Genomic DNA, 27,286 nt, shown 5'->3' with positions numbered 1-27,286 from the left:
AAGTAAAAGCTTTTCCGGTACCTTTTGTCCATATTTTTCCTCTGTATGCATCCAAAGTGTTAGCACAGTAGCTGGTCTTGGATAAAGGTCAGAGTCCCCTTGAATGGGATTTAGAAGTTCAAAGGATGTTTTATTTAAAATTTAAAAAGGAACTTACATCTTGCAGATCTTTAATTTCAGAGCACTGAATAGATCATTCTTCCCTGCTTTGTTTTGAATAGTATTAGGAATACTGTGCATCTCTGACTTACAGTTGCTGTTGCTTTGTCAGAGAGGATTTCTGGTGCAGATTTGTGCAGAGATAACAGAAAGTAGCAGAAGATTCCTTTTAGCACAAAGCACAGTTTATTCTCTTCTCATGATGTCGTAACAAATTCTTCTCCTTTGTATGAGAAAAAAAACCAAACAACTTTCTAATGACATCACAGAGGACTTCAGCTGCTTTAGGGTGCAGATGAAGGCAGAAATGCCTAATTCATCTCTTCTGTGACACAACAAAACAGTCAAAATAACATCTACGTCTCAGCAAGAAAGGAGTCTTTTTATAAGAGCATAGTTATTCCATAAATGCAAGTCAGATTGCACATCACTCTGATCTACCCTTATTTAGCATCTGTTTATTGAATGCATTTGGGTTAATAATTAAGATTTGGAACTTCAGTGACTGAACAACAGGCATGCAAAAGAGGATTGGAAAATATAGCCGATTCAGATACTCTTAATCAAATGAAATAATATATGAAAAAAAACCAGAAGCTTGTAGAAAGAAGGAAAAAGATCGATTTCATTTGAACAGTACAAAGCTGTGGACTATTACAAAGCAAAGTCAGTTTGTTTTCTTGTTTAAGATCAAAATGTGCAGTCTGTAATGAAATCCAGAGCCTTCTTCCAAAGTGGCACTTTTGTACTTCAGTTTTAAAATATTTTAACTATTAGAGGGGATTTATCATGCCTCTACCACCACCCCCCCCCCCCCTCACATTTTTTAATATATTTTAATGTTTTATTGTAAATTAGCTGGAGGGTACAGTTACACTGTGGGCAGCTAAAGCCTTCCCCTCCAGCACACAGCGCCAAGCATGACTCAGACAGGCAGATTGTGCCATTCTGGCTCTACTCCACTGTGTTTTCACATTACTGGCAAGGGCCATGCCATTGTGTTGTTTAAATATTGTGTATTAACTGCAGGCTGTGGCCAGTGAATGGTATTTAACATGTTCTGCTCTTCACTGCTGAATGTGAGCAGCTTCCCTGGCCACCAGAGGTTAACCTTGCAATTACACTGGTGGGCTGAGTTGAAAACAGACATGGATTTGCTAGGTCCAGCAGCAATTTAAAGGGAGGTGTTCAGGGAAAAATGGGGGAGCTCTTCTGAATCTGTGAGTACCAAATTTCATGCTTGTCTTGCAATTTAGTGTAAACAACCAGGAAATTTTTTGTTGGAAAGCAGGAGTAATTCTCTTTCCAAAATGCAGCAGCAGAATAAGAGTGAATGAGGGCAAGTTTTTGAATCCTTAGGATCCAGATGGTCACTAAGTCCTGCATGGAGAGCCCAAGACAAAATAAGAGTAGCAATTGGTGCTGGCTGGGATGAGCTTTTTTTTTAGTTATATGAGACTCTAAATTTTGAAGGGAAAATAAATACACAAGTGTAAAACTCATGTTCAGGAAATATTTTTGGTTTCCTTTTTTTATTAAGAGTGTCAAGTGCATTCACAGAGAGATGTTGAGCAGCTTTCTGAAGATCCAAGTAAATCAGTGGTCAAACTGGGAATGGAATGTGGGATCATGACTCCTAAGACTGTTCTGCCTAGGTCTCTTTCCTTTCCATGAAGTAAAGGGCTGTATTTTTAATGCTTGAGTTTCTTGTACTAATAGCTTAAAAAACCTACAAACAAACAAACAAAAACTACAAATGCAACAACAACAAAAAAAAACCACAAACAGCCCCATTTTTAAACTTGTAGCTGCACTTGAGTCCTGTAGCCTTGGCATACATAGCCTGTCTCTGGAATACAGAAGAACAAGGTGAGGAAAATTTTACATAAGCAAATATATCCTGTAAAATGAAAATGTGGCTCTTGTTATACCTCTTGTCCATGTAAGTAGTTGCTTGACACAATAAAAATAGTGGCACTTTTTATAGAGGAAGATATGCTTTAAGGATTTCTTTTTGTTTCCTGTATGTTTGCTGTAATCAGGTGTTTCTAATTGCAAGAACCTTTAAAAAGGTGAACTTGCCATTTGGGCTTTCATGTATTAACCCAAAACCAGCAAAAGGCAAGCCATATCCTGGTAGTTTTGTAATTTATTTCTTTAATTAAAGGGTGGAAATCTTGCTTTGATGTAGGGGTGGCCCTGAAGTGAATGATTAATATAAGATGAGCCAAATTTTTTCTAATAAAAAATACTTGGTACATGGCATTAGAAGAAACATTAAGATACACTGTCTGAACATCTGTCAGACAGTTGCATGAAAAACTCCACTTGCTGGATGTGGCACAGATATTCTCCTAATTCAAAAGGTCTGTGGGCTGGATTCTTGCTGTGTTGGGTTCTCTGAACTAAAGTCATATGGGTTGATAGGGAAGCAGATCTTTTGAGGTCAGTGGGACTACTCAAATACTTAACTTTAAGGATGTGGTTCAGTACTTTGCTGTTTGCAGCTACCTCCAAATAGGACTAAGTCAAGCATGAGGAGGTACTTCTGCTCACACTCAGTGTCTGCATGATTTTGGAGTAAGACAATGACAGCATACATATTGTGTGTGAAAGAAAAAAATGTACTTTCAAAGCAATAGTTTTAATTACGTTGCCATGGGCTGAGGGCAATAATGTTATTTTTGTTTAAAAAAGAGGTTGGTTTGTCAAGGTTTCAGCTTTACACAGCCTGATCTGATCAGTGACTAAGAGATCCAGTGTTCTAATATTTATGGATACTGAGTGGATACTGATACTCATTATGGATAATGAGTGGCATTGGATAAGTCATTTAACCTCACTGTGCCTTGTTCAGCAGATCACTCTTTCAGTCTGGTTCAAACTGATACAGCTCTATGAACATTACTGAATTTGTGAATTTGTGTTTGCAGAGATCTTAGGGCATAAATAGTAACCATTGTAACATATGCAACATATGTTGTGTAGAGAAATCATGAGGAATGGTGATACAGCCACTCTTGGGGGTGATCTTTCACAACTTGCTTGTGCCTTTGTTTAATCCCGTCACTCAAAAGTAGCAGGGCCTACTCCAATTTACAGAAGTATTTCTCATGTCACTCTCCCCACTTTTGAGTATTTTATTGTTCGTGTTCTTCCTGTTTCTTTGCTACTTTCCTCCATGCTGAGTTAACCTTGCATACTAAACTTCATTCCTTTTTTTTTTTTCCTGCATTATACAGCAGAGGCATTTGTGTAACCTCCAAATTACAGAGAGCAAATTCATTTTGTCTAGTGATTGTTTGCTGATGATATATGAAACAGACAGAAGACAGTTTGAATTTTCATAAGTTCAATTGAGCTTGCAGGCATAAGGAAGGGAAGAGGCAGAGCCCAAGCCAATGTGACACAGTAAGCTGCATCCCAGAGTGCAGGCTGCATGTGTAGCGTCAGGTTGTCAGGGCTGGGGAGGCCTTCGTCCATCACAGTTCTGCTTTTAGATGAAGGAAGAGTTTTGAAGCAACAAACAAGCATTACATGCACTACCATGTTCTTTACAGTGCAAGAATCCTCATGATTCTTGATGGATCTGACCTTTCCTCCTATAACTTGCTGTTTTAGCTAGAATTTCAGGTGGGCTAAGATGGGCTTTGAGTGCATTCCCAGTTCCTGGTCCTCTGACAGAATGCAATGCAGGTTCTCCAGAGTTTAAACCCTTTTTTTTTTTTTTTTGGATGCAGATATTGGCTTGTAGAAGCTGTGCTGCAAATGTGAAATGAGTATGGAAGTGTGCTTGCTTTGAACAAAGATCAATGTCTTGGGGCCTGCTATCCCTAAGGAATAGCATTAGCACTAACAAAGAGAATTAATTTTGCCTTTTCCCCTTCCTTTACCAGGGCATTAACCCAGAAACTCATGGGGATAAATTCTGCCCTGATTTCTACCTATGAAACCCCAGTGGAAATGTGGAGAGGTCAAAAATGTTTGTCAAGGCAGAAATTGTCCTAGAGTTAAAATTGTGGAGAAAGCAGAAATGATTGATTGTTATCTGGCCCAGGGGCAAGAGGATATGTAGGAGCCCTACCTGGCATTACATTCTTCTGAAAGTGTTACTTTTGTACCTTAAGGAGAATATACTAAAAAAAAAAATCTAGTGAGTGAAAATTTATAATCAAGAGCACAGTGATTAATTGTTCTTCATGTCCACTGGGAGAAAGACCTAAAGAAATCAGTTCAATGAGCAGTGAAAATTACCAAGGTACTATGGAAGCAGGGGAGGTTTCTTTTTTAAGGAATGGTTTGGAAAGCCACCTCTCAGAGTGTGCTGAAACTTCCCATAAGGCAGAGGACCAAACTGGATGGGTTCTGCTACTCCCCAACATTTATCTGATTCAGTGTACCGTTTGGGAATGTTGGTATGTGGCAAGTACATTCCTGATTAATAAAGCCTAATGTTCCCAAAAGATCTCCAGGGTGCTCATTTTTCCATCCTCTCATAACTGGAAAGCACACTGTGTGTCTTCAAAGATTTTGTTGGGCTGCCAGCATTTTACTTTGGCCCTTCTGTTTTTTAGAGAAGGATGGAGCAGGGAGTTGTATAGATACAGAAAGACATTTTCACTCTTGGTGAGTCTGCGGGGGTTTCTTTCCAGTCAGTGCACAAATACTGATTTGTCTCAGTTACTGGTTTTTAAAATTTGGATTAATGGAGACACTCCAGGTATTGCCTGATACAAGCTCCTCTGCTAAAGAACATGGAGACAGTTGCAAGCTGCAAATAGGATTGATGATCAGAGCAAATATGTAATGAGGCTGGAGTAAAGCCTGCTACAAAAAGGTAAATGTCTCAGGAGATTAGGAGCTTTGTAATTGTCTCTCTTTTCTTATGATTGCCTCTGTTTTCTGAATTTTCATGCAAACATACTAGAACGATGTTTTCACTTCATGAAACTGCAAATCTCAAAATGCAGTTGGCCAAGAACTAAGAAAATTTTCTTAGTTCTCGGGTTGGTTTTCATCAGTCTCATTCACAACTTAGCACAGAAAAGGAGTTGGGAATTATTTTTTATTAAATCTCTCGCAGGCTTTTTGTTTTCTTACAAATGTTTAAGGCTTTTTTTTGGGAGGTGGAGGGGTTGTGTGGGGCTTTGTTTGTATGTTGTAGGTCTGTAGGTTAAGAACATCAGCTGTAGTGTACATGGGTAGAAACATGACATTTTTCATAGATGGAAGTTCGTGTTTTTGCAGAATAGTGGCGACAATAGATGAGGATAGGAAAACGGCTCTCTGGTGTGTGGTTGTTTTAGTATATAAAGGAGTATGGGCAGTGATTCACTCATGTTAAAAAGGCATGGGAATATAAGCATTGATTCCCTGTGTAGCACTGCTGTAGCAAGTTGCAGTAAAACATTTCAGCACCTGAAGATGTTATGGTGAAAGTGGAAAAATCTTTCACTACATTTATCAAAGCATTTGCTACTCTACTTCAAGGTAAAATAAAGATTAAATGTTATTGAGCAAGGAAGGTTATCTCAGACCAGAGATATCATTAGATAAACTATGAAAGGAAAAAAAGCAACACAGACCTGGCCTTTTCCAAACTACTCCTATTTTGTTCTATCTGAAATGAAATTGTTTAGCTAAACCAGTGTATAATGGGAGGGCCTCCAGAGAAAGGCATTGTGGTTACTCCATATTTACATCAGTGTCTCTGAGGACACTCTCGCTGAATCATTTCAAATTCCAGAGTCTGATGCAGGGCAGTCTGATGAATGTAAGTTACCCAAATTTTCTGGTGTGTTTTCTTCACTAGGCTAAATGGTCTAGCTCTGAATTTTACTACAGAGGATCTCATTCTTACTCCACTCTTTCCTACCATTGCCCCAGAGTATCTAGATAATAGATTATGAAGAGATTTTAATCTGTTGTGCCAAAATAGGTCTGTTGTTTTTAACAGTTTCCACTGGCATAAAAGAGATCAGAATATTTGTTTTATTTGTTTATTTTTAAATAATAACTAAAAAGAAGTATTTGACTGTGCAAAATGTTTTGTTGCCAGCAATAACTGAAGGCATCTCTGAGTCAAAACCTGCATTAACAATTTTTTGAACCTGTTGCTTTCCTTGGCAGATTTTTTTCATCATATCTCCTTAGAAATTTCATTCTAGTTCATGCAGTGTTCTTATTGAAATTTTGAATAATTAAAATCTTTTGTAGAATGGAAGAGTGTTACCTCACTTCTTCCAAGATTTGCAGCAAATAATCAAGAATCATACCAGTCTGCTGGTGACTCTTACCGGTTTTTCAAGAAATAAGGTGTATGTTTCTCAACAGCAATGATAACAGTTGTGCACCAGATCACTGCATGTCCTCTCTGAATACAAACCAGATTAGATCATGATCATGCAACCCCAGTTCTTTTAGGTGGGGTATAGTGGCACAGTTCTTGTGTATAGATTTTGTAAGATCAGACCATCAATGGAAAAATGTGAGTCAGAGACAGATGAATTTGCCTTTCTTCCCCGTTCCTTTTTCCACTCATTTAGGGTTTCAAGTGAAGAGGATAATCTGTTTTGTCATGTCTGTTGCCCTGTTTTAATACACAACTAACCTTCTTATGTCTGAGTGGCTGTCACTTCCCCAGGACAGGTGATACTGGATTCCTGAAGCAAACAGCTCTAAAACGATCATCCATTTGGAGGTGAATATAGTGCCTTACTGACAGCTTTAGCCTGCATGTTGTTAGCAACCAGAGGGAAATTCCAGCAGTCATGGCATCACAAAAGCCTGAGAAATGCTGAGGGATCAGGAACCAGGTGGCCAGGAAGGTATAGAATTAAATCAGTCTATCAACTCAACTGGAACTATAACATGTTTAGAAGTGAAAAATCCCTGAGTCAATAGGTAAGCTTGCTGTAGGTAGTGATGCACCTGAATGTAAAAGTTTTGATTCCTCATAACTCTATCAATCCTGCAGGAAGAAAAGGATTATTCTTTTTACTTTTGCCAGGGCTTCAGTGCTGTTTAATTTGTCTTGGTGCCTTTTGGCCATGTGACATTGCATCACAAATGATCCCATTTGGGTTTTCTTCCTGTGTCAGAAATTGGCATATTACAACTTCTTAGATTCTTTGTGTGTATGTGTGTGTGTGTGTGTGTGTGTGTGTGTGTGTGTGTGTGTGTGTGGCTTAGAAAATACTGCTGTTTTACAGCTACATCTGCCCTTCCTCTGATCATGCTTACAATTCAACAACACATTTATCATGGCAAACTCTTGGTCTCTGAAACAGTCTTTATTCTGTGTGTTCTTGTGCCTCTGTGCTGATAGTCATGGCTCCAGAATGGAGCTGGCACTGAAGAGAACATTCAAATATTAGTACAGCTCTAGATATCTAGCAAAGAACTGAACCGAAGCTTTGCATTCATATAGTCCCTGGACTTCTGTGATTCTCAAAACATCATTCTCTTCTCATATGTAAGTCTCAGACTACTGCAAAGATTTGGAAATAGGTGGTGAGAGGACAATGTGCTGCCAGGTCCAAAGCTAGATGTAGTAACATTTAGGTGCAGGGCTCCAAGTGGAATTCAAGCCCCAGAGTTAGGGGCTTTGTCCAGTGCTTGGGATATATTAAGGGCAAACGGAAGCATCTTGTTGGATTGTGTTCAACCTAGAGGCAACCAGAGGGAAGCTCTAGAGACTAAGGGCTTGGTGATTCTTCCATTAACGGGATTTCTTACTAGCAAGATATTTTTCCTTACTGCAAATCATTTGTGTCCTAGTGTATTCCAAATGTGCTAGGTACATTTTACTTTTTAATTAATGCATTTCCTGTCCCATTATAGAATTTGCCTTTCATCAATATGAGATAGCCAGAATTTTCCTGTGCCTTAGAATGGTGGAAAACAATTCTAATGCCCCTGCACTGTCAGGCTGTCAGTGGCACAGTTTTCTATGTGATTGCCTTCATTATGACTTAATTACATTTAAAAGCATTTAATTTCTAAAAATCTCTCACACTATCTCTGTCATAATGTTTAGAATGTATCCATACCATATAGTAGATATTCCTTAAGCTCCTTATGCTTTTATTTCTTGTAAAAGAAATATACTGTAGAAGAAAACAGAATTTCTTTATTTAATGCTGAACTAATTCTCAAAGCTGTGTTGTGATTAATCATGTGTGCACTGGTGTAGGCTTTTCTCCCTTTTACTTTGCCTACGTGGTAGGAAGCCTGAATATCCATGTTATGAAACAAGTCTCATTTCTACTGCTGCCAGTAGTTGGTCCCAGTGCCTGAACGGGGTAGGACTTCCTAATTCTCTTCTGCTGCTTCCTAGAGCTGGCAGGTCAGGGCTGTGGAGCTGGGAGGAATTCAGGGCTGCAGGATAGCAATGTGACAAAGCCAGTGTCCTTTGTAGTGCCCAGAGAGGTTCTGCAAACATAAGTATCACCTGTGATCCCTGCCAGGTCTCTGCAGACCATTTCTGGATGAAGGGCTGCCATTTTCTGATCACTTGTTTTATAGATAGAGAAATCCTGGCCCCCCAAAAAAGTCCCTGGAATTCTTACGCATTCCTTTCAGTGGAGACAGGAATCATTTGAAACATGTATGCTTGAGCTGGGCCTTTACATAGGTTGGGTTATGGTCTGTCATCTTTTCTCCCCTCTCCAAAAGTCTTACCCTAGGTAGCCACCAACTGCTCTGGCTGCTGTCCTGCTGGAAATGCAGGACTTTCCTGAACTGATGGAGAGTAAAAGGTTTTACCTTTTGGTAAAAATAGTGGGAAAATAAATACATCCTGCTTACTTTAGAGAGCCTTTTTTTTTTCTTGAAACAACTAGATTTATCCTCTTTAATACCAAAGTGAAGGAAAAATTTTCACATGCATGTTTGTGCCCAGTAGTGGTTAAATGAAGGTTTATTTTGGATTTATTCCTATTTTCAGGTGGTTTGGAATTCTTTTTGTGAAAGGTTACAAGACTATATTGGTTAGAAATTATTCCCTTTCCCCCATTTTATCTAGGTCAATTTTAATACTAACTTACAAAACAGTTCTTCAGTTTGTGGAATCGATGAGGAACTGGCAAGTTTCATATGAAGTTCAGACAAATCTATGCTTCGTTGAACTGGGGCTGGACTCTTGCTTGCCCTGAATCCAGATGTAAAAGTCCCAGTCTCTGTCCCAGTTTGGCCTTTTTATTCCTCTGCATCACTGAAATGCAAGTAGAAACTCCTGTGCTGATCTTTCTCAGTGTTGAGAGCTTTCAGAATCCAGACTGCATTTGTCCTGTGTTTCTTTAGATATAGAAAGAGATAATGGAGCCTGTTCTGCACTTTTGAAATCTCAATCTTTTTGCTTGAAGCTACATCAAATATTCTGTGTATTTGCAAGTGTAGCACAAATTCATGTGGCTAAATGGATAGCAGTGGGGGTGGTACTGTTGCCCTTTAAATAGGGACTCCAATTACTTTAGTTGGATTTTCACCCGTTTCAGTGCTTGGGAGGCCAGGTTTTCTTTTCTTTCACTATTTTGTCAATATAGCACTGTTGTTTTAACTCTTCCCCAGCTTGCTCTTAATGGCCATGTCATTAGGACTTTTAAGTTCTAGTAAGACATTATTGGTGTGGAGGGCAAGAAATAGTAAGAAACTTAAGAAGAAATCCTAGTGCGAATCTTACCAAACACAAATTACAGAAACAGGCATCACATATAATGGCATATAGTGGCTGCTCAGTCCAAATAAAAATGTGCTCTCCTCTGCCCAGTAGACCTAGACCAGGAGGGATTAAAAGAAATTGTGTCCCCTCTTCTCCCAGCTCTCCCCAGTTCATAACTACAATCCCAATAATCTTGTCAGAGTGAAGTTTTTATGGGAAAAAGGTAACATATCACCGTGATAACTTCTGAACATAGCCCCTGGCTCAGGACTTAGTGTAGCACAGAAGATCTTATTTCACCTCTAGGTCCTGTTCAAATAAAAATGCCTTGAACAATGAGCAAGCAAAATGGGAAATTAAACAGGGGCAAATGTACATTTATTTTATGTCTAGTCACATTAATCAGACATATCATTTTTTCTTTGGAAATGACTGTTTCAACAAAAGCAAAATTATAGCAATTAAAAATGTAAGGAGGAAATAATAGTATTGATTTTTATGTGTGGTTTTGTTATTTTTTGCTTAATTTTGTGACAAGTAAGTAGTAATGCATATCTTATTTCATGTCAATCTGTTTGTTAGACTGCAAGAGGCACTTAGATTTCAGAAAGGTGAAGGTTCACTAAGAACTAAGCTAATGCTTAGTGACTTTTTTCATTGCACGAAACATTGCTAGTTTTTCTACAGTGATGTGCAGTAATGCAAATACAGAAATAGCAAAAAATGAAAGGGCTTACTTGGAAATTCTAATACACAGAACTTTCAAAACAAATTTATTTTTGGCTTTTTAATTATGTGGAAAGGTTCAGTATCACTTCTTTTTGAATCCTGACTTCAAAAGGAAATGAGAAGTCAAATTTTCTTCCTTTACTTATAGCTTTAAAATGCCTCAAAAGGCCTAGTAGCTCACTAGCAAAAGTAATCATAGAATCATAGACTGTCCTGAGTTGGAAAGGACCTACAAAGATCATCGAGCTCAACTCCTGGTCCTGCACAGGACACCCCAAGAGTCACACCATGTGCCTGAGAGTGTTGTCCAAACACTTCCTGAGCTCTGTCAGGCTTGGTGCTGTGATCACTTCCCTGGGGAGCCTGTTCCAGTGTCCAATCATCCTCTGGGGAAGAACCTTTTCCTGATATCCAACCTAAACCTCCCCTGACCCAGCTTCAGGCCATTCCCTCGGGTCCTGTCATTGGTCACCACAGAGAAGAGTTCAGTGTCTGCCGCTCCTTTCACCCTCACAAGGATGAACTACAGTGATGTCTGTCCTCAGTCTCCTCCAGGCTGAACAGCCCAAGTGACCTCAGCCCTTCTGAGGCCCTTCTCCATCCTCATTGCTCCACTTTGGACGCTCTCTAACAGCTTTATACCCTTCTTATCTTGTGACCAGAACTATACACAATACTCCAGGTGAGGCCCCAGCTCAGAGCAGAGGGGACAATCCTCTCCCCTGCCCGGCTGTGATGCTGGGCCTGATGCCCCAGGACAGGGTTGGCCCTCCTGGCTCCAGGGCACTGCTGGCTCAGCTTCAACTTTCCATTGACCAGGACCCTCCCCTGAGGCACAAGAAAAAAAAATCTGGGATATGCTGCTTTTTGAAATTCTTTAGGGATGCTGTTCAGAGAAGTTCTGCATGCCCCATCCCTGGAAGTGTTTCAGGCCAGGCTGGACAGAGCTTTGAGCAACCTGCTTTAGTGGAATGTATCGCTGCCTGGGGTGGGGGGAACAAGGTGGAACAATATAATCCTGAAGGTCGTTTTCAACCCAAAACAGTTCATAGATTTGAAATTTCATTTCTGTGATTTTATTAATTTCTAATATTCTTTGTGATGCTACAAACTGCATCTCTCTCTGCAATTTTCTGCCATTATTCTCGTGTCTAGGTACATCTAACTCTTTCTAATAGAAGAATTAGGGTGCCAACCTCTGTTTTTGCTGACAAAGGCTACTGTAATAGATAGTTGAGTATTTCTTGAGGATGCCAGGAGGAATGACTATTTTGTGGACAGATATTGTAGTAGACAGAAGTATTGATTTGGTTTCATTGTAATAAACACTGCCAGATGTTATCTCAGTGTGTACTGCTTGCATTAGTAAATAAATAAATTCTCCGGAGAACAATTATTCCCTATAATGTTTTTTTCAAAAGCTCACTGTTGGCTTACTATTGAGCTTCCTCTGCTTTCTGTGCAGCTTGAGAAACTAATTGGAGCATGTGAAGCTACTTGTAAAATTCAAATCTTGCTGTAGGTTCACATACCATGTCAAGACCAAGACTGGCATGTATAAGTGATGGCATCTTCACTTGAGGTAGTCTTTCGTTACCTGAGACTTTTTCCTGTAGAAAATAACTGACCAGGTTTTATATACTGCTGCATTATTCTACATACTGGTGGACACATTGTCATGGGAATGTCACAGTAAACATCTGTGTCCTCTGACTCTTGGTAATAGCTCTCAGCTTGCAGGTCACTTTGTGCAAAGTGACGGTCTGGTTCCAGCCTATGTGCCATCACTGAAGCTGTTGGTTAAATGCCCGTACTTGAACCCCAGCATGTCACCTATCAAGATAAACCAGTTCTGAGTAAGAATCTGACCTTCCACAGAGACCAAGAATTCCAAGAGTCCAGATTCAGGGATGGAAATGATCAATCACACAAAATCAGTTTGAAAAGCACACATCATCACAGTGCTCAGCATATCAGTGTGAGCCTGTGTGCAGCTCTTGCACCTGAGCTTGCCTAGTGCTGCCTTTTTCCTCACAATAAGCAAGGCATGTTGAAGTAGACTTAGATCTGAGTTTCTCCGATTCCTGGTGCTTTCAGCATTCCTGTAAACACTGTGCAACTCGACAAGTGCTTTCCTGAAGTGTAATCAGTGTCCATAAAAACTCATGTTAAGTGAGAGCTGAAGTTGTATACTGCATATTCTGAAAATTACTTCTTTTTATTTTCAGTGAAGCCATACCTGTTCCCTTAAATAGTGGTTCCTTGTTCAATAATTTATGATTTTGAGTCATGTACTGAACACTGGCTTTCACTCAGATACAGGTTCCCTTGACAAGTTGGCTCATTTCAGAGCCTCCCCAAAACATACTCAAAATAATTTAAAATGTTTAGGAAGATGCAATGTGTATTTGAATTCTTTGCCAGTGAATCAGTATTATTAACCTTATGACTCCTAAATTAAATCAGCATTCTCTGTGTTACATCCTAAGTTCAAATTTGTATAAAAGATGTGATTTTTTTTCAAATTAATAATAGTTTTACTATTGTTTTTCTGTTTCTTCCAGTTTAGCAGCTGAATTTTTAACTGTACTTAATCTGTCTGCTTAGGTATATTTAGAATTTTTATACATTTTACTGGAACTTTATGTAATAGAAGCATTTATATGTGTTTGTACTTACAGCTATACTTTACAATCTGTAAGGCTACTCCTTCTCAAAAATTTGATTTTGGGCAAGGATCATCAAATTAATACTTTTTCCCCCCTGCCATTTCTTAGTGTCTTCCTTTTTCTTCTTGCCAAAAAGGGAAAAGGAAAAAATTAATGAAGAACAAGGGAAGGAGAAAATGGGGGACCTTTCCACCAACTTTTTCTTGCTGTATACATGAATACTTTCAGTAATGTCTGTGAAAACTTTGAGAATAACTACTTGCTCCCAAAATTCCCCATGTAAAATTAGCAATATTTGTCCATTTAGAAGACAGCTCTTTTTCTCATCTCACTTCCTTTGGAATAGTCAAATGCATGTCCAAGCTACAGCCACTGAAGAACAATTCTAAGTTACATGCAAACATGGTGCGTTAGCTGTGCATTTTTCCTGTTTCTAAGGAACAAAGATCACAAATGTGAAATGAAACATAACAGAGAGGCACCTGAGTGCAGATCCAAAGGTATAATCTGCATTGGCTTCATTTCAGTACAGATAATGGGAAAACTTAAATCTACTTGGGAGTCCTGTGATCTTTACCTCTCTCAGGTTAGCAAATGTATCTGAGGGAGGAAGCTGGAATAGCTAATTCCCAAGTGATTTTAATGATTCATGCTCCCTAAAAGAAGGAGCCATGGGAAATATGCCTAAGCATCACCATTTTGTTGTGTGCTATAGAATGTTTGTTTAGTGAAATGGCTTTGCTAATAGATTTGTTAATCAGTTGTGTCCCAAATAAAATAAAAAGTGCAACACAGCCCTCCTTAGGTTTGGTCTTCTGCAAAATTAAGTGCCTCATTTATATGACACATAAATGTGTCTTTTATCTAGGCAGGGAAAATGGAGCAAATAATGACCAAAACCTTCAGTAACTCTGAGGGTATTTTGATTTTAAGGTTTAAGGTTTAAGGACTGCATGAGCTTGCTGATTCTTCTTCAGGGCTTATGCTGTATTCTCTCCTCCTGCCCTCCCTGTCTCTCAGCTCTCAAGTGATACAGGGCCACAACATAAGACACATCAGATAAATGTTTCAACAACCAGCTGGTGTGACTACAAGGGGGTATTTTCTGTCTGGTGGTAGATATATACATTTCCATTGCTTCACATTTGTATGGAACAAAATACCCTGCTTTTTAATGATTATTTCTTAGGATAAGGTTGGAAGTTTGTCCCCAGAACCAGTCTGGTTTTTGGCATCTCCCTTGTTACTGTGTGCAGTGGTGCCGCTTAATGCTCATTCAGGCAGTGGATTTGTGATTCTGGTTCTAGGCCTAAAATGGATTGAGATTCATAAAAAATAATCTCAAATCACAAAGCCATCATGGGAGGCTTCTAGCTTCTGTGACTATCTCACTTGGGCTAGATTTGAATCAGCAATCAGGAGGTGAATGGTTTTGTTCTTATCCCACTGCCAATTTCCAGAACTAACATAATCTGAGTGTGTGTCACAAAATTTTATTTTCCGATTGAATGCATCCGTCCTTTAAAAACAGGTTAAAAAATAAGAGACAAAATGTAAAGGAAATTTAGCATCCAAAAAATACAGAACAGTGCTCAGGACTTTAAAATATATGTAAACATCAGTTCCTGCCAAGTTAGTCATTACTAAGAGTTGTTAACACGGGGGATTGATTGAGAGAATGATTGTTGCTGTAGAATGATGATTTAATAAGGGAAAAATCTGATAGATTTGACATGCTACATAAAATGTGCAGAATGGTTATTCTTTGGTAAATTGCAACTTTCGGTTGTACCCTGTACAGATGTGTTTGTTCTGTGCCTTGCCACATTCCCCTTTTTTTCCTGCTGTTCTCTTTAATTGCTACAAAGCATTGGTATTCACCATTGCTACACGTCACCCAGAAAAACATAACACACGCCCCATTTTCCTTCCTCTTGTTGTCTTCTCTCACCCTTTTGCCTGGCCTGTGTTCACCTACCTCCTCTGGTGTTCAGTAGAGCACTGCAAAATGTCCTGCTCTCCATCTTTAGAAGGTGTCTACCTTCTGGTTTTATTTGTTTTTTGCTAGCACTGCCTTCACATATACTCTTCTGGCTGATGATTATTTATCTGCTACTTAGTCCTAACAAAATGCTTAGTTCTTTATAAGCCAGAAAATGAAGGCTGTCTCAGCTCAAGGAAGTTGTACAGGACAAGAAGATGAAACAGCCCTTTAATTATTCTCATCTTTACTGACAGGCTGTACTCTGTCCTTCCATTTTTCAGCAATAATTTATGAGAGGTTGGTTTGATTTTTTTTTAAATCTGAAATGACCAGTGCCTCTGTGAAGATCCTATTACAAGTGTTGTTGATGTCTTTGGTCTTCTGTAAAGCCTAATGGTTCATGCAGGCCATACCCAAATAATAGTGATCAGCTTGATCTGAACTGCTGCTGGGCCCTTTTTCTGCAGATAGGGGAGGCTGTGTCAGAGGCTGGCCAGAAATGGACTTTGGCTTGCTGTGAGAAAATGTAGGGCTAGACTTGCTGCTTGTACCCTATTAATAATAATAATAATAATAATAATAATAATAATAATAATAATAATAATAATAAAGAATTCTAGAGCCTGATTACAACAAATAAATTCTGTAACACCCTCTGCACTATATTGGTTGTGCCAAAGAGCATAACATAAAATGACTGAGAACAACAGCAATTCAAACCAGCAGCACACAATGGTGTAATTGGACCCGAAGCACATAAAAATAATGGTTTTAAAGAAAGGCGAAAAAAGCAAACATGGGACCAGGGAGTGGTATCGGGGACAGTGTCATGAATCTTTGGTAAGATGCATGAGCCTAGTAGAAAGAAAAAGAGGGGGTGGGGGGTGAGTTACTTATGAATCAGTACAACTGTGCTTTGTTCTGCATGAGTGTTTTAATAGAGCAAGTGTAATATAAGGATCAGGTGGGCTCGTGGGAATGGAACAAAAGGTTTTGTAAAATTAAAGCAAAATAATTATAGCTCTAGGTGTAGAGTGAGCACACTCCAGCAGTTGATAGCAGGAACCTGCTCAGAATGGGGAAGGAAGAAGGGAGAAAGATGCAGTTGGAAAGGTTTTTTAGTTTGGTTTTTTTTTTTTTTTTAAATCCATGCATACACGTGCACATGTACATACATACATGTGCACATTTAGTGCAAACAGATTCATACATGTATGATAACAAAGACTTTAAATCAGTGGCAGTTTTATGCAGATTTAGAAGTCACTAATAAACCCCCACAAAAATGCTTTAAAATGAAAATTTAAGGAATAATCTCAAATGCATTAATTAACAACAACAACAACAAAAAGGAGAAATAATAGCAGAATGTTGCTTTCTGAAGGAATAAAGGACTGAAGTCTAAAAAAGAGACTGTCATATGACATGGGAGATGTTCTTACTGTAAAAGCCCAGTGATGAATATGTGCAGAGTGCCCAGTATACTAATAAAGCAAATTCAAAGTCCCAGCAGTGGATGTGATCATAGGGGGGTTCACAAGAAAGCTGTCAGCAATGCTTTGTGTTACAGAAACTCCCATATTTGGGCAGAGCATTCTGCTGTGCTCTTGTGAAGAAAAAACTGTTTCCTACCTGAATTTCAGAGTAGTTTTACAAGCAAGGTGAGAGCTTGGTTGATCACCAGGTGTCCTCCCTGTGTCTAGTTATGTGCTTTTCCTTTACTGTCTGCCTGTATATGTACCAAAGTGCACGTGGCTTCTGTATAAAAATAGAAAACAAAACAAAAACCTGAAAAAGAGTCCTGACCCACCATGCACTTTCTCTTTAAGTTGCTGATTGTCCTCAAAATGTAATTAAAAAGAGATGTCCAGGAATGGAGAAAGCCTGTACTGAGGTGTGCATTCTTCTCCTTCTGTAATGTTGGTCTCACAGTCACTTTGGGTAGTGACTTCCAAATAAAATTATTTTTATTTGTGGATATGCTGACAGAGAAAGAAGTAGTGAATTTTAACACCAGCCTCATTGACTCCCCATAGCACCTGTAGGTTAGGATGAGTCTCCTTCCACTTGTGCATTGCCACACGGAATGTCAGAAGGAATATGAGCAAACACCAGTGAAAAAATGAACATAAAGCAAGAAACTGGTTTTGTTACAGCACTCAAATCACTTCCCTTCTGTGGTGGATGGTGTCTGGTGGGTAAGACGATTGCACCTCATTGTGGTGCAGTTTGTGGGAAGGAGGTTCAGGGCAGCCCGCAGAACTGCAGTTGCAGGCACAGCTACTACAGATGGCTGGCGTGCAAGATAAGGTCTTGGCAAGGGAGGGGGACAATTAGCCTGCCTCCCACCACATTTCCCCTTATTCTGTAGTCAGATTTCCCTTATTCAGAGTTTGTTCAGGGTAATTGTTCACAGACAATATATTTTTGTGCTCATGGTGCAATCAGAGGCTGTTCTCACTTGAAGCAGAGCACATCTCTTAGGTAGTGCTCTCTGCCAGAATGTGGAGGCTGAGATCAGAGTGAAGCTTTATGAGCTCCATTTGGTGCTTTTTACTTCCGTCTTGTTTCTCTCTCTGCAGGGGATGTGAAACTAGATTTGTCCTGTTTCCACAGCAGGGTTTTGGTTTATTTTGTTTTTCCAAAGCATTTCATTCGGTGGCGCAAATCCAGAGGAGAGTGTGTTGCAGAGATGGATTTGAATGTCAGACAGAAAGAGTTGTGTTTAATAAACTCTTTGTTGTAAACTATAGAAACTTGAGAGCAGGAGGCCCCTGTTTAATACAAACATTCTGTGACTAAATTATCACTCAAAGTATTTGCCCTGGAACTTAAAGATCATTGAGACAAGGTAACTTTGCTAAAATGGATGTTTATGAGGTCTGAAGTTCAGATTTGAAATTCTTTGTTTCTGGTTCTCCTCTCAAACTCTTTCCACCTTCCATCTGCCTTTGACTCAGAGATGGTTGCCTAATAGAACTGAGTAGACTATAGGACTAGTTGAAATGAAATGCAAAAAACAAAACCAACAAAAAGCCCAGCAAAAAGAAAACTAAAAGAAAAAAAACAACAAAATTTTGTAGGCTTTTAGAGAAAAAAAAAGGAAAAATATGCTTTAATAGTATGATGCAGTTCTTGAAGATGAGAGCCCCACATGCAAACAGTTGAACATGTCGCTCCCATTATGTGTGCCACTACTGCCTATCTTCTCTGCTCCCTTGCTTTTGAAAACTCTTTTCTCTATCACAGCACAAGCTACCTATCTGTGTTGATCTCATTTTGAAGTGTTTTGTCAACATGAGCCTGTTATGAAATTAAAGGTCAGTAAAAGGCCAGGCATTCGTTGGGGTAAGCACTGCATGCTGGAAAGGGAGGGGTCAAGAATGCCTCATCACATCCCAAGCTTTCAGATGTGCCTTAGGAACTGTGTGTATTTCTGTTTGGGAACAGAGACACTCTAAAGCTTCAGTCGACCCCTCATTCACAGCAACACACAATATGCCAGTATCTGTCACATTCCAAGACCTTGAAACACTATTGAAGTCAGGGAATTCAAAGTCCCAGATTCTTGGCTTCTTTTGAGATCACCTCATTTTCTTCCTTGCCATTCTAGTAAATCCGACATACATACATACATGCACATGCATACTTGTGTAGACGTACTGACATCTTTCCAGAGCATGAAATTCAAAAAAAGGGAACAAAAGGATGGGTTTTCCCCCTTTTTTTTCTGGCAAAAAATTAAAAAAAAAAAAGCACTTCATTAGTTGTTTATATTCCATCTTTATTTTCTGCCATTCGCTCTTTGCCGAAAGCAAAGCATAAAGGATTAAGACAAGAGCAGCCTTGTGTATTTGTATATTACATTTACATATAATATGCATTATTTAGATAATAAAACCTTTTCTAAATTGTACTGAAAAAAAGTAGTATTTGCAGTTTTGCTCAGAGAGAACTGATGCAGCACTGCTCACATTTCCCTGCTTTTCCTCCATCTATTTTGGAATGTGATGGGCAATAGCGTGTAGGCATCAATAAAGTCTGCAGTCCCTCCCTTTGCTCTTTTGTCTGATTATCCTTCTCCTAGTCTGTAGGAGAATGAGTCTAATCTGGCTGGAGAATTTGCACCCTGATTTTCTCATACAGCACATGAAGTTTTTTAGATAACAGTAGGGACAATTTCTGGTCTCATTGAAGTCGCTGGCAGTTCTCCAGATGATTTGTTATAAGATTTGGCCTTGAGAAAAAGGATCAGTCACACTCATCTCCTTTTAATTCTGAACTAGAATGACCCATATCACTGCCCACTGATGGCTGCCTAGGATACTAGCAGGGAAATTTTGGAAAACGATCAAAAGTTCAAATATATGCAGGAATGCATGAAACCTACTGTCTGAGAGACCAGAGAGAATACAGTTTGTCACAGCAAAATATATGTTTAAATAGAACCAAATAAAACTGAAAGCTTGATATTAAAGAGATCTATGTCCATTTTATTATTTTTCTGTATAATATCAATTTAGGATGAGATCTGGAACAGTTTTCTCAGCTTACGTAAGTGTTTTTCTGTTTTTTCTAAAATCTTTTGATTGCAGAGCAGTATAAATGGTGCAAAACAAAGTCTCTTTTCCAAGTTCCCTACAGTGAGCAACTTAAGAGCATTTAGTTTTAGCTGGTATTAGGACTTTGTGTCCCCAGAGAACAGATCCTGCCCCTGTGATCTATAGTTATAAAAATCACTGTTTCCCAGTGGTTACAGAAGATCACTGGGGCCCCAGAAAAGTGTCATGAAGATGCAGAATGAGGACCTTGCAGCTCCAGTCCATTTCCAGCATTGCTGTTTCTTCTTGTATGTTTTGAAAAAAAAAAATCAGTGATCTCCAGTAATCCCCATTTCTGAAATCAATTTAAAACTACTTATATAACTTAGAAACATGCATTAGGGAAGGGAAAAAATAATTTAAAAAATAGTCATACTATCTAACTTTATCATAATTTCTTTTATGTATTTAAGTGTGCAGGTAGTCTGCAAAATAAATTTACAGGCATATAATTCTGTATGTCCATATCATATGCAGTGGCCCTTCCCACGTGAAGGTCTAATCCAATATTCAAATCCAACCATTTTCCCTGTCTTTTGGAGGAAAGCAGAGGTAGGGACTCAAAATATAAGATTTCATTACAATATAGTTCTGTCTGCAGCTGAAGATGTTTCTCTAGCATATTGCTGTCTGGAGTTTTCCATTTCAAAATATCTTGTAGGAGGTGAATTTTCTAGTTGGTTTGACTCTGCTGTTAAAAAAAAGCCAAGCTGATTTTTTTTTTTTATTTGATAAAATGAATAAAATGTTAAGGGTAATTAAGCCAAGGAGAGTTTTAAATCTCGTTGATTTTTTTTTCCCCCTCAGTTCCTAGCCTGGTAAACAAGCTGTATCCATCTTTGCAGAGATAATTTAAAACCACTGTGCTGAAAGTATAGTGTAAAAACACCAGTTTTCACTTCAGAGAGAAAACCTGTCTGATGACCTTCAAACCTCACTTGTTAAACTTGCAAGTAAAAATCATGTTTTTCATTATTTCTGTTACCTCAAGGTTACTTCAGGGCTAAGGTTTCCTGTGAAGATCAAACAAGAGGTTTTTTTCCTGTCTCGCACATCCTTACGTGTGCCCAGATCATGCCCTCTGTGAAAATACTGAACCGCAAACGCTGTGGCCTTGAAGCTGGAGGGAGGATTGCTTGGTGTTATTAAGGCTCTGATCAGCAGACCAGACCAAGATCCGGCTGCTCCTGTCTGGCTCAGTAACCTTGGAAAAGTCAATAATATACTTGTGCCTACATTCCCCAGCTGTAAAAGGAAGGGAATGCTCTTTCCCTACTACAGAGGTACTTTGGAGATAAAACTGCTCTCTGAAGTACGGAAAAATGAGCGTGTGGATTGGGTTCCCAGCCCGCGCCACAGCGCTGGATTTTCCTGACACTCCTGAAGATCCCCCAGAACATTATCCACGCTTCCAGGCAATTGCAGCAGCCTCTCCATTCCTTGAGCACACCTTGTCAGCAGCTGCTTTGGGAAATGTCCACATCTCCCTCCCTGCTGCGTAGGGCTCTTGGCACAGAGGAGACTTTTGCGTGCTCCTCTTGCCCCATGTCCTCCTCTCACCCTTGCAGGATAGTGAGTGAGCTTGCCCAGCCTGGCTCAGTTGGAGCTTCTGATAACCTCTACAGAGTGAAAGTGGTTGTTTTACCGAGCAGCTGCTTCTGTGATGTATTATGTCCCTGATACATTTCTTTTTACATGTTTTGCTGTAACCTTGTTCACACAGGCTGATCATATGTGCCCCAGATACAAATAGGAAGACAAAGTTTCTAGTTGCATCTGCTGCAGTCTAGAACAATTTTATCCACCATTCACTGGGGGAAAGCAATTCTGATTTAAATGGCACATAAGCTGTGTATTATTAGTCTGATAGGATAAAGTATTACAGGTTTTTTTCCTAGTGGGTTTTTATATTTTTATATTGGAAATAACTGTGCTGATGAACTCTTAAGTGGAGAGGTATAAAACAAAACAAAACAAACTTGTGAAATAGCAGAGGCTGGAACTTTTCATCAGTGATGTCTGCTTGTTAAAGTCTCCCCAGAGTGATTATTCCACCAAAATACCTGACCAGCTCTCCTCCAGTAACTTTCAGCAGAGGTAGGCAGGAAATCCCATTAAAAAAAAAAAAAAAGAAAGAAAAACAAACAAACAAACAAAAAAAAACCCGCAAAAGCAACTCTCTTGGAGCCACCTCTGTTTGGAAATGAACAGTTAAAAAATGCAACCTTTTCACTGATGCCCTAAATTCCTTTGTCACTTAGTAACAGCCTCTACAAACTACGCCTCCACGCCTGACCTTAGTTACATCATATTGCCATGTTGTGGAATAATCTATTGTTGAATGTGTGCAGAAAATTTGTTATAAGATCCATGATATTAGAATGAATAATTATAATTTTTTTTTACTAAATAAATGACAAGGTTTATTTAGTGAAAATATCATGTCAGTGCAGAGAGTAAAATAAAAAATAAGTTCACCTGCTGTGCTTGGATTGGGAGACATGTCACTACGTACCTTCTTAGCTTCTTTACACTGCTAATGGAAATAGTGACAACCTTTATCTCCCCACTGGGCTGCAGGAGACCTTGGTGTCTGCCCGGAGACAGCTTTTCACTGGAAAGCTTTCTACAGGAAGCTGGTTCTTTCTAATCATCTTGTCAGTCCTCCCTAAGGCATCGCTGCCTTGGGGCAGGTTTGGGGCATGATCACACCTTTCTAAATCTGTGGGATTTTAGTAGAAGTAGCTCAGGTTTGTATCAGTGTTACTGTCCAGAAGCTTGTCTGTTGATTTCAGTAGGAATTTACCTGGAAAAAAATGCATCATTGAGCAGCTGAATTTTAACTGTTCAGGACCAGCTGAATCCTTTATGTTACCAGGTGAGATAGTTTGTGCTCTTTAGCACACCTAAATGCGGGGCTTAATTTCTTTTCTCGTTTCCTCAAAATTAATGATTTCTTTAAGTTCATTGTTCGGAGTTCTGCTTTCTTCATTTCTACGTAGGTGAAGGCGCTCATCTGTGTCTAATGTTGTGGTGCACATTTCATAGACAATGCTGAGAGTTAATCCAGTGTGGGGGTAGGATGGAGATGGTAGCGCTGGGAGCCTTTGAGACACAGAAACAAAAGCACTAAGTTGTTTCGAGAGAGATTTTCCCTGGTAGAAAAAGCGCTGCAGAACGCCCGTCCAGCCTTGGGTAATAAAAATACTTTGGAAAGTGAAAGCAAATAGGCGCAGCGAGCGCGGAGCGGGGGGAAACAAACGCGAGGTTCCAACGGCGGAGCGGCCACGCAGCCGGGTTTGTGTGCGGGCTTTGGGAGGGATTCCTGCCCCAAGAGGCGCCGGGGCTCCGGGACTCCTGCAGGGATTCCTGCCCCAAGAGGCGCCTGAGGACGGGCCGGGGCTCCGGGACTCCTGCAGGGATTCCTGCCCCAAGAGGCGCCTGAGGACGGGCCGGGGCTCCGGGACTCCTGCAGGGATTCCTGCCCCAAGAGGCGCCTGAGGACGGGCCGGGGCTCCGGGACTCCTGCAGGGATTCCTGCCCCAAGAGGCGCCTGAGGACGGGCCGGGGCTCCGGGAGTGCCCGGTCGGTCCCCGGGCGAGCGCGGAGCGCTGCGCCGGGCCGGGCCGGGCCGGGCCGGGCCGGGCTGGGCTGGCAGCCCCGGGGGACCAGCGGGAAGGAAGGAAGGAAGGAAGGAAGCGGATCACAGCGTATGAAGTCTGAAGTGACAGCCTTTTGCAATGGAGGCAGCTGTGTGGGGTTACCTGAGGACAGTGTCTGGCTCTACTGGCTGATTGCTTAAAGCATTAAAAAAAAAAAAAAAAAAAAAATCCAATTAATGGGGGCACCTCCTAAACAAACCAGATATCCCTTTCACCATGTAGTCCCTGTTGAGAAGAGTATAATTTTACATTAACTACACTGGATAAGTAAGAATTTGTTAGGTTCTGACTTTATCCAGGAAATTCCATTTTAACCCAATTGTCCCTATTAAGTGTGTCAGCTCTTCTTTCAAAAGCTCTACTCTGCAAAGGCAAATTAGTATATTAATGTGGAAGCACGTAATTTTAAGACAACAAAAAATCGGGAAGCCCTTATCCATTTTTTCAGAAAGAGTTATTTATTATAAAATATTGCAACAAACTCTGCTTGCTTAAATTATTTACAAAAATTAAATTTCTCTTTGTTCATACTTACTTTTCCCTTTTAAACCTTAACAGCAGAATTATACTTGCCACTTTCATTTTCTTTAATGTACTTTAATTTTGTTTGGAGTTGATTTAAAGTTTCATTTTCAGATTCTCATCTAAATACTGAAAATCTAACCTGAAAGTACCTCCTAAGACTGATCTACTCTTCTTTGCCCTCTTCTTAAATTATGCATAACTTAAATTTGACAATAGTCAGGTTTAATTCTGAAACGCTTTATTTATAGCAGTGTAATTCAAAGCCTAAGGGTAAACAGTTAATTTTATGTACAATTAGCATGTAGCTCTTTAGCTGAAATTCAGGCTCTTTCCCTCACAAATGACCATCAGGGAACAGGTCCACTCCTGTCTTCCTGAAACCTCAGCCTTGAACTCCTGGCTACTTCAAAGCATCCAGGATGGGCTCTACTCAGACTCTTGAAAGTTGTCTTGTTTCCAAGGCTCTTGTGTAGGTAGGTATGTTAGTCATGGGATATATTATTTATGCACTGGTTTTAGAGCTGTCAGAGGAAAATCAATTTTAGGGGAAAAGGGAGCGGTGCTCTTGAAGTGGGGTTTTCACCTTTCACATGCTGTTTGTTTCCCCATACTATTTTGGATTTTGTGAGTGCTGTCTTTTGTGGAGGACAAAAGTGCCCCAGAAAAATGGACTCTAGCTGTTTGGGGAGAAAAGATAAATAATTTTTAACATGAACTCACAATCAGTTTGGGCATATGGTACTGTAGGAGAGTGTGTAGAATGTGTGTGTGTGTGTACGATATTCCTAAAGATGATGGAGTGGTTTCAGTATGTTTCTAACTTGTCTGCTTCTTAGCCATAGATATAGGATATACATAACACAAATGCATTTTATTAGGGGTTGTTTGATGCCTCTGATGTAGTTTGTGCTCTGAACATGTTGTTTTGAAATTCTTATTTGTATGTGAGGAATTGTTAACACATTTTATCATACTATGCTGTGGATTTGTGGGAATTCCTTGGTTTTCTACAATATCACTGCATCATATGAAATGCACACTGTCCTTCTAAATGCAGTGAAGTGTTCATGATGTGATGTTAATTCTCAATTTGGGGCCCAAAAATTGTTTTCTCTCATGTAAGAAGTGGCCAGACCCAAGATGATTTTAACAGATGATGCATTTCTATCCTAAAATGGATTCAAAGGAATTCTTTATCATACTGTTGAATCCCAGGTGTGTAATTTTTTTTCTTCTGCTCCCAATATGGGTGTTCCTGTTTTGTATTTCAGAACCTAGATTTTCATTTAGCAATTAATGTGCGTGATTCAAGTCAATCCTTTTGTATTTTATGAATTTTTTCCAAATATAGTATTTCTCTGCCTACTGTTGATTGAGCAGAATGGTACTTGCCTACACAAAATTTCTTAGGAAATACAATTTGCACATCCAGATTTCTGACTACACCCACTCTCCCCATTATTGCAAGGTGTTAATCTACTTGTATGATGGTGCTTGCACAGATGCATACATACATACCCTCTTTAAAAATAGGCTGTGTGCCTAAATCCTTATGGGAGAGCTAGGTCTGTATGCTCACTGAATATTTAGCCCTTGTGGTTACTGAACAGAGTTTTTGTGAAGACTCTTCCATATTTTTAGAAGGTGCTTTTAGTAAGCAGTTTAATCCTAAGTAACAACTGAGTTTTTTTGCAGCAAATTTTAATTCAAAACTAATTTTAAAATTACACACATCCTTTTTAGCGGTATTTTGGTTTTGAGTAGTTCCTTTCCAGAAACCTACCCTGGAGAAAATGTTTTTAATCAGGTTAAAATGGAGGCAAGATAGAAAAAAAAAAAAAAAAATGTTTGCTGTGGCGTGACTGGAGCAGTGCTAATGAGCTCTGCTCTAATACATGAAGGAACATATGGCCCCCATCTGAATACAAACTGGACACAAAGCAGTAATTCAGCCAAGATGTCCCGAATATTGTAAACTGGGTGAATGTGGTTGAAGGTGTTTATAAATGGTGGCTGAATCCCACACACTGACTCACTGCCTTCTAATGTCCGGGGCTCAAGGTGCTATTTGTAAGAGTATAGAAAATGACCAGTAGAGGGAATTCTTAATTAATGCTAACAAAATAGCAAACTGAAGTGTTATGCTATGAAGAAAAGACTTTTTGTGCTCATGACGCAGCAAGAGACGGATTATGGAGAGGGTGAGTTAGGAGAAGAAAAATCACAGGACAAGCAAATTGAGTATTTACTGGCAAATAATTGCTCTCTTAAGCTGTGGCTTTCTTCCTAAATTCTTGGCATTCCTGAGCACTAGAACCATTTTCAAAAAATGCATCGTTACAGAGTAGATGTAAAAAAACCTCTCAAAGGCTGATGGTGCAGACTTGTGCAGGTAAGAATGTGTGCATTACTGCCTATATTTCTTCTAAAGCTTTAGATTGCCATCGTTTGCAGGACTGCTACTTTGCTCTGTCTCTGATAGAACTGGTGTTTTGGTTTCATAGCTCTATTTAGCCTGAAAGTTGGGGAAGTGAGGACAGTCTTTTAGGCAGGCTTCAGTGTGTGTTTTTCTGTCAGCGCAGAGGTATCTACAGACAAAGAAACGAAACAAGCTGGGCAAAAGTATATGGCCTGGCTTTATTTTGTTTAAATGGGTGCTGGCTTTTGTGGAGGTGCCTCTAATTAAAAGACTACACATCAGCTTAATGTGGGGCAGGAACTTACTGCCTGTATGTGCTTGTATTGCCACGCTGATTTCACTGGAGGAAGGCTTGTGAGATGCTGCAGGGAAGGAACTTTTTGTAAGGGGTTCCTAGGGACTGCCTGCATCCCCAGGGCTTCCCTAGGTGGGGCTCCCCAGGGAAATGAGACTTTTGGGAACCCATTTTTTGTGCTCCTGTCTACAGTTTGCCTACCTGTTTCCTACTCCTTTCCTCCCAAATTTTACCACTTTTAGCCAAATTTAATGGGTGAAAGTTTCCAATATACCTGAGCTTCCACTTTTTTTTTTTTATGTAGACAGCTGTTTAAAGGGGGAAAGTAGTTTTAACAGCCTCTATGTGGGACAAGTGGCCTCATAACACAGGAGGCTCATTTGACACTTCAGGAGCTGGCTCAAATTTACAGAGGATTTTTTTTTTTGTTTATTCCACATGCAAACTTCATTTTCTAATACTAAAAAAGGGCACGGAGATGTATAAGTGGTTATAAGAATACTTTGTCTTAAAATATGACTCTTACTCACATCTTAATCATCAAATAAAACTGTAGCACTGCCATTTTTTACCAAACCTCCA

The 27,286-nt window shown here is 39.6% G+C and overlaps 1 protein-coding gene across 27 annotated transcripts in view; it reads left to right on the top strand.

Annotated features, from left to right (window-relative positions):
* The window catches only part of ZBTB20 (zinc finger and BTB domain containing 20), a 503,540-nt gene that overhangs the window by 160,896 nt on the left and 315,358 nt on the right, over positions 1-27,286 (top strand). For 3 of the 27 annotated variants that reach the window (XM_085591399.1, XM_085591422.1, XM_085591371.1), the window contains exon 1: positions 23,419-26,382. The exons of 23 other annotated variants lie outside the window; for them this stretch is intronic. The gene's annotated coding sequence lies outside the window, so the exon portion shown is untranslated. Of the gene's footprint in view, positions 1-4; positions 23,101-23,418; positions 26,383-27,286 lie in introns of those variants that run through there. One more of the 27 variants, XM_077781237.2, reaches the window with a different exon arrangement.

The sequence above is a fragment of the Lonchura striata genome, chromosome 1 (genome assembly GCF_050655825.1).
Source record: "Lonchura striata isolate lonStrDom1 chromosome 1, ASM5065582v1, whole genome shotgun sequence".
NCBI classification, from domain to species: Eukaryota; Metazoa; Chordata; class Aves; order Passeriformes; family Estrildidae; genus Lonchura; species Lonchura striata.
This window is presented reverse-complemented; position numbering and strand designations above follow the sequence as displayed.